Source organism: Poromitra crassiceps, assembly GCF_964638095.1.
Source record: "Poromitra crassiceps genome assembly, chromosome: 8".
Lineage (NCBI taxonomy): Eukaryota > Metazoa > Chordata > Actinopteri > Beryciformes > Melamphaidae > Poromitra > Poromitra crassiceps.
The window spans coordinates 46,305,108-46,312,607 of record NC_139629.1 but is presented as its reverse complement, the minus strand read 5'-3'; the positions used below and the strand labels follow the sequence as shown (position 1 = coordinate 46,312,607).

The window sequence follows — 7,500 nt, the reverse complement described above, 5'->3', positions numbered from 1 at the left end:
GGATCCTGGCCCGTCCGCAAATGGGACAGTCCAGTGTAGTGTTGTTGTGCAGTGTTGTCGATAACCTCAGCGATAGAGCCAAGATAGGCTATATCTCTGCTGTAGCACAAACACAGCTCGGATAAACGCTTTTTCCCTTCACGTGTTTTTCTCGGCAGCATGCTGGGAGCATCGCCGATAGATCAATTATTAATGCCTCTAATGTGGGATGTCCAGATTGGGAATCATGCACATCCGGGAAAGCCTTTGCCCTTGCCACGAGCACCGAACGAAAAACCACACAATATTCTTATAATATCCCTACAATCATCTTATAATAGCCCTATAATACTCCTACATGGACTCCAACTGTCCGTGGTAGCCTATTAGCCTAGTGAGTAGCCTAATGACCTCATCATGCTTCATTTTGTATCTCCTATGGTAGGCTAAGGCTATCGCTGTAATAGCACTGGAATTGCCCTATACTTACAGGTTTGCTGTAGGCCCATTTGTATTGTACGGTCCACAAATTCATATAGGATCACATGCATGATGTAGTTGTTTCCTGACTGTTTTGCCAAGCAGGACTTCCTGCATGAACTTGATTTCATACAGCCATTGTTGAGGATGTCCTGAAACCAATTACAGCTGCTATAGGATCCCCCCCCTAGCCTAGCCCATGTGTCTTGTGGTTTGAATTTGTCCCAGTTCTAGCCTGAAAATCGTGAAATCACGGCGATCCTTCTGCACTGTGTGTGACCCCGTGTGGAGCCAGGCATGCATCCTGTCCAAATCCACATCTAGACAAAACGCTCTTTTTCCTCTTGTGACTGAAAGTGTGCGTCTGTTCTCAGGTCGTACCTTGTTTTTTTGCAGTCTGTCCTTAAGTCACCCTATTATTATGATTATTATCATTATCATTATCATTATCATGATTATGATTATGATTATTACTATGATTATTATGATGATGATGATGATGATTATTATGATTATATTTTTTATCTCTGTTATACAGTATATGTTTTCTGTCTTGTCCTGCTTTTTAAAATTAATTTGATCTCCTTCCCTCATGTAATACCCCCGGCTGTGGACATGTGGGTTAAGTGAGGGAAAAGATGCTGAGGAGGTGCCAGTGGGCTAATCAGGAGAATGGATGGACTACTTTTTGGATTATCCGTCACTTTGTGTGTGTGTGTGTGTGTGTGTGTGTGTGTGTGTGTATGCGCGCGCGCGTCCGTGTGTGTGTGTGTAGGATTCTGTAGTTGGGCAGATTTGTGCATTATTACTCATGCATCCTCAGGCCTTGGCGGCGCCAACTGGAGCTCACAGTCTGCGTGGCATCGAGGGTCCACTCCCCTCTGCTAGGCCTGCTGGGCGATAATTCAACATGATCGTTTCTTGTCTTTCAGTGGATCGTGATGACCTGACGATATTTTAATATCATCGTGACTCGTCACGACACACATTTCTGCTGTCTAAATTGATGGTGACAAGCTAATTTTACTTAAAAAACGGAGGTATGGTAGCAATATTTATTATTTGAATAATTTCTCTTTACAAAACATTACATTTGGTTCCATGAGATGAACATTAATTGGATTATTTAATGGGATTTTGCATAATATGTAAGGTGAATCAGCGTTGATTCCTCGTGAGTCCAGTGTGGTACTAGCGAGTGGATGGGTTAAACTCACTCCCCAAGTATAAAGGCAGGTTAATCTGCTCCGTCAAGGAAGCTAGCTCTCTTGGTGCAGTGGTTAGCGTGTTTGACTCCCAAGCCGCTGAAGGTCGGCGGTTCGTATCCACCCCTGGGCAAGCCCTTAACAGGGGTTGCTGCAAGTACCACCAACACAACGCCGTTGCAAATACATGAATCATATCAACCATATTATGATTATCATGATATTCATGACGTTTCAAGAAAATGGCAGAGAGGGAGACCATGGATGTGGATGGAAAGTTAATATTGTAATTTTAGCCATAGTTTTTCATAATCATTTATAATATAATATAATATGTGTGAGGAACATGTTGATATTCCCAATGGTCTCATCTTTTTTTTCATTATGCCTTTGCATTTCCTGCAGTAACGTACTTAGCCGCTCGCTAGCTAGCATTAGCTAAATTGTTAGCCTTGGTCGGTGGCTTCTAGTCAACTTGAGTGCGCATGCTCACGACGTGATCACTTGAATGCCAAGCATATCGTGTACATGACTTTCCGGCCCAGTGAACACAAATCCACAACTTCCAAATGAAGGCAGCATGCATAATCATATCAGTCTGGAGGACTCCAAGCAGTCCACGGTATTTGCAGTGGGTGGGAGTACTTACCTTGACAGACAACTCCTTCAGCCAATCAGATCCACTCAAATCCACTTGGAAGAACGGCGAAAACGTCTTTTCCGCCAAGAAACTCCGCTGGTACACACTCCCGTTCTTGTTTAATTGTTTGTTATTGGATCTATTTCTGCAATAACTGCACGTACGGCTGTGTAAACTCGACAAACGTTGACATTACTGCTCGTTGCTTCACGAGCCGGAGAGCCATGGGAGCAGCCATTACTATTTTGCCAGCGACGCCGTCCCTGATTGGCCCGGTTACGTTGTCAACTACGAAGCAGGTCCCTGATTGGTACGCTGCGCTTTGTAATTTCTGAAAACCGCGGTCCTGCAGAACAAAACAAAATGTGAGTTTACGTGACCGGATGGTTGACCAGGCTAGAATGGAGGAAGAGATATACAGTATAAGTGAGGTTTTTAGTGCTTGTTGTCTGTTGTGTCTGATATGCAATCAGTTGGTGTTTGTGTCGTGTAGTGTTGTCACGGTTTTCGGTACTTCGGGACTTAGTCGGTACTACATTGTTTTCTGTACTTCGGTACCTGTTTTTGCATGGTACCGAGGGTATCGTTTTTTTTTTTTTTTTTTTTAATTCAATAAACAATACATGAGGGCTACATGCCACTGGTGTTGCACTGTCTGCACTCACTGCCATACAGAGTTGAATGTAAGAAGTAAGCAGAAGCACATTGTTTTGTTTTAAATTTGAACGCTACATGCCATTTGTTCATTGGAAATGGTTGCATACTTTAATAAAGGAGAATACGTTGACGAAATATCAGTCTGTTTTTTTTTACCGTGGTACCGAAATTGGTACCGAGTACCGTGGAAATTCACTAGTACCGGTACCGACTACTGAATTATTGGTACCGTGACATCACTAGTGTCGTGGGGGTACTGCCGGCTCATTCTGTTGTCGCTTAAAGAGGTGGAATTGGCAGAGGGATCCCAGAGCCGGGCCTGGATCCCAGAGCCGGGCCTGGATCCCAGAGCCGGGCCTGGCACAGATCACATGCTGCAGTGCTGTGTGGCATCCTGAGCATGGGATGGAGTTACTACAGCTGAATCTGAGAGTGAGAGGAGGCACAGAGGTGGGGGCATGGCGGGTGGTGGTGGTGGAGGAGGAGGAGGAGAGAAACTGACGGGGGGGGGGGGGGGGTACAGAGAGGGAGATTAATTTGTGAATTATTCTCAGCTTTCTCAGCCCAAAGAAAAGACGCCAAGAGACAAAGTTCTGGTGCTTTTTTTTGACAACAGCATTGCCACCATTTTGGCCTGAATACGCCTCCTTGCGCCAATGGGAAACAGCACAGAACCATGAGAGAGAGAGAGACACACCATGACCAGGAAGAACACAGGCCATTTTGGGTAGAGGTACTTTTGTGCTGCCCTTTGGAGGCGGGACGTTTTACCGGTGTCATTACGGTAAGTCCCCTTCAGGCCAGAATGACAGATTTGCAATAATGGAAGTTGGAACAACCTATTAATAAGGCTTCAGTTCTTAGCGCTGTAAGTTCTTTGCTCAGCCTCCCTCCTCCTCCGTCGTCTTCTCTCTTCTCCTCTTCACCTCGCTCGCAGAGACAAACTGCAGTTGGAGCCTGGGCCTGTAACCTAGCAACCCAAACGGTGTGCGTCTTGAATAAATCAGACTGTTCTGTGTTCCCTCCTCTCTGTCCTCCTCAGGGGTGTGTCAGACGGTGCCAGGCTCCTCACCTCACCTCCTTGCTAACACACACACACACACACACGCTCACTCAGCACCCGCGCGCACGCGCATAAACACACACACACACACACACACACACACACACACACACACACACACACACAGCACCCACACACAGAACATTATACATGCGGAGAGAATGTCTGACTCAGACTCACTTTCTTTCCCTCTCAGCCTGATTGCCAGAATGTTTCTTCTAAACCAAAAATACGTCTCATATCACGTTTCTAGTTGCGTCTGTCTATATCAACGTCATTGAGTCTGCTATTGAAATAGTACAGTGGCCAGTAAGTCTACATTTCAACTGTACGTCACGTGTAACGTTATTGTTATTTACTCTAAGCCTAACCCAAATCCTAATCTAAGTTGTTTTACTTGCCTAAACATTGTTGTTAAAGTTGTTTTATTTGCGTTCAACATTGGAACAGCGGCACCATTTTGTTTAAAATTTACGCTGAGATGCCGACGTTGTCTTCTGGCGACTGGGTTGTCTGCTCTCTCTCTCTCTCTCTCTCTCTCTCTCTCTCTCTCTCTCTCTCTCTCTCTCCTTCAGTGTCTCTCTCTCATGTCCCGCAGCTGAGTGTTTAGCCTGCTTCCCTCTCATGTTTATTTGATTGCTGCAGCGCGGCTGGTTGGAGGCCTGGTGAAGTCATCCACAGACCGCTGTGAAAGTACAACAGCGGCCTTGCTGCATGATGTGGCGTCTGCAGGCGCTGTGTGTGTGTGTGTGTCTCTGTGTGTGTGTCTGTGTGTGTCTGTGTGTGTGTGTGTGTGTGTGTGTGTCTGTGTGTGTGTGTCTGTGCGTGTGTGTGTGTGTGTCAGGGCAGGGCGCTGGTGTCCTCTGAGCGTGCTCTGCACACGCTCAGTGCAGCCCACACAGACACATGTCTCAGACTCGGCCCACTCACATCGCCACGTCCATTCTGCACCCCACATGATGACACAACATCCAAGTCATAGACCCGCCTCCTTCCTATAAAGCCTTTCCCCCAAGTTTGAATAGTTTCCTTCTTTACCTTGTATATTTTCTTACTTTAGTCTGCTTTTTTCAAGGTATATTTAAAAAAAATAATCTTTAATTGGCCAAATCTTTACCTATACTCAACTATACTTAATATTCAAGAAACATATTGGTATCGGCATAATATCGGTATCGGCAGATATCCAAATTCAGGTATTGGAATCGGATCGGAAGTGAAAAAATGTGGATCGGTGCATCCCTAGTTGTACAGTGGTAATTTACGACATGACAGAATTCCAATGCTCCTGGTTAGAAAGAGCAACAAACATGGACGCCAGAAGTAAGGTTGTTTTCTCGTGGCGGGTGTTTTCTTAACAAAAACAAGTAATGGGTCATTGTGCGAGCTACATAGACCATAATGTGCAACTACTAAAAATAAATGATAGCTACTATGAAGGGAATAGCGAAATATATAACTTTTTACAGTCAGTTGGACTCCATACTTTCCGGCATTGTCCCCGAAACCTCGTGCAACGTCACAACTCGGAAACTCGGGTATCATGGAAATTTACAACATTTGAGGGCCGTTCATGTGCTCACAACTCGTAAATACGGTAAATGCGATATATCATATTTTTATAAAACGGCTCTCTCAAATCAAGCAATCTGATTGGTTCACAGCCATTGTATAATTCCAGTAACCGAGTTCAATAACCCATGGCCATGGGTTATTGGTTGCCATGGCAACTCTCTTACTAAGAGAGTAATAATAAGGCTTACCTCAAATGACAACGTAGAAAAAAAAATGGCGGAGACAGCTGTCAGATCCTTGTGAATCGATCTTCGCTTATAACTTTACTAATACTTCGCAGAAAATGATGTTTTGTACAAGAATAGATGCGGGCTAATGTCTTCTTTGCAAAAGAAAGGCTGTTAACCCCGCATTTAACCCCGCATTTAACCCCGTAACGTTAGTTGGTGTCGGGGTTTGCAGAAAGCATTCAGCTTCTCAGCAAGCGCTGAGAATGCAATGCTGCGCTGGAGCTGCCTGTCGCGGTTTTCAGAAAGCTCTCAGCTACTCAGCAAGCGCCAGGATTGGCCAATGTCAACTTCAGTCTCCAGAACGATCCAATCAAATCACCCGCATGTTCTTGCGGTCCCGCCTTACAGTAGTGTTTCAACTGACTCTATCAGAATGACATGCCAGTCGGAGTCGGACTTATAGTATTATTATTATTATTATATTATCATACTTGGAAACCGTTTTATAAAAGCAATATAGCACTCGAGCAGCGTGTGTTGTGGAATATATCCCGCTGATAAACTGTTATCCCACGAGGCCGCATTCACCACAACACACTTGCTCTCGTGATATATTGCTTAAATATACGATATATATACATGAACGCAGCATTATACTAGAGAAAGTAGGCCAGGTATACCACGAATCCATCAAAAAGTTACTTAAATACACACGTTATATTAGGCATACAAGTATCTTACTTAAAGTATCTCTCTCATACAAATAGGTTTTAATTCTAATCCAAAAAGGTTCATGACGTCTGACTTAGTTTTCCAGTATTAGATATTTCATGTGAAAAGACGTTATTTTGTTTTTGTCATACCTGACAGTTTCGACTGCTTTGCTTCCTGCAGCCTTCTTCAGAGACGTCACGTGATATTGCTGTGACGTATATATGGCATGCTCTCGCATACCTAGGATGCAGTCCTCCATAAAATACCGGCCAGCGGGGGACATGGTCATCCCACCTATGTAGGTGGGATGACCAAACCCACATAAACCATCCATATATACGTCACAGCAACATCACGTGACGTCTCTGAAGAAGGCTGCAGGAAGCAAAGCAGTCAAAAATGTCAGGTATGACAAAAACAAAATAACGTCTTTTCACATGAAATATCTAATAGGTTTTAATTATTCCGTAAAATAAACTATCCACTTGCTTGTCGAGACGCGGTTCTCAGTCTATATCCGCTTTGCTCAACTGAGACTGAGAACTTCCTCCCAGCTTTTGTTGTTAAACTAGGTGGAAATAATTTGCGAGTTAAAAAAAAATCCTGGATCGCAGAACCAATCCAGAGTGTTTAGGGCAGCCCTTCACATGCAGAAGTTGTGTGCTTGTAAACGCATAAAACTGAATTAAATCATGTAACGTTGCTCAGGACATCCATTATCAATGTTTAAAAAAGCTCTCTGTGTTACAAAGTGATTCTCTGTATCTCCACTTTGTTTCACGACAGAGGATAATTGGGGGGAGAGCGTCGTTTCCGGTAATTTGACAAAGGGGCGTGGGTTTGTTTAATAGCGGTCATTCTCGCCAAACAACTACTTTTGACAAGTTCCCAGACAATTGTTAGGCGGAGGGGATCTCCAATTGTCTGGGAGCCGAGACTAGTTCTTGTCTGCTTCTATTCGGGTTTAATGGTGAGACCGTGGGAGCTTCCATGACACCCTCCCTCCCTGTTTCCAGC

At 44.3% G+C, this 7,500-nt stretch overlaps 1 protein-coding gene across 2 annotated transcripts in view; it reads left to right on the top strand.

Moving 5' to 3' along the window:
* The window catches only part of LOC310781826 (cyclin-dependent kinase 17-like), a 77,971-nt gene that overhangs the window by 982 nt on the left and 69,489 nt on the right, over nt 1-7,500 (top strand). The window lies entirely within an intron of this gene.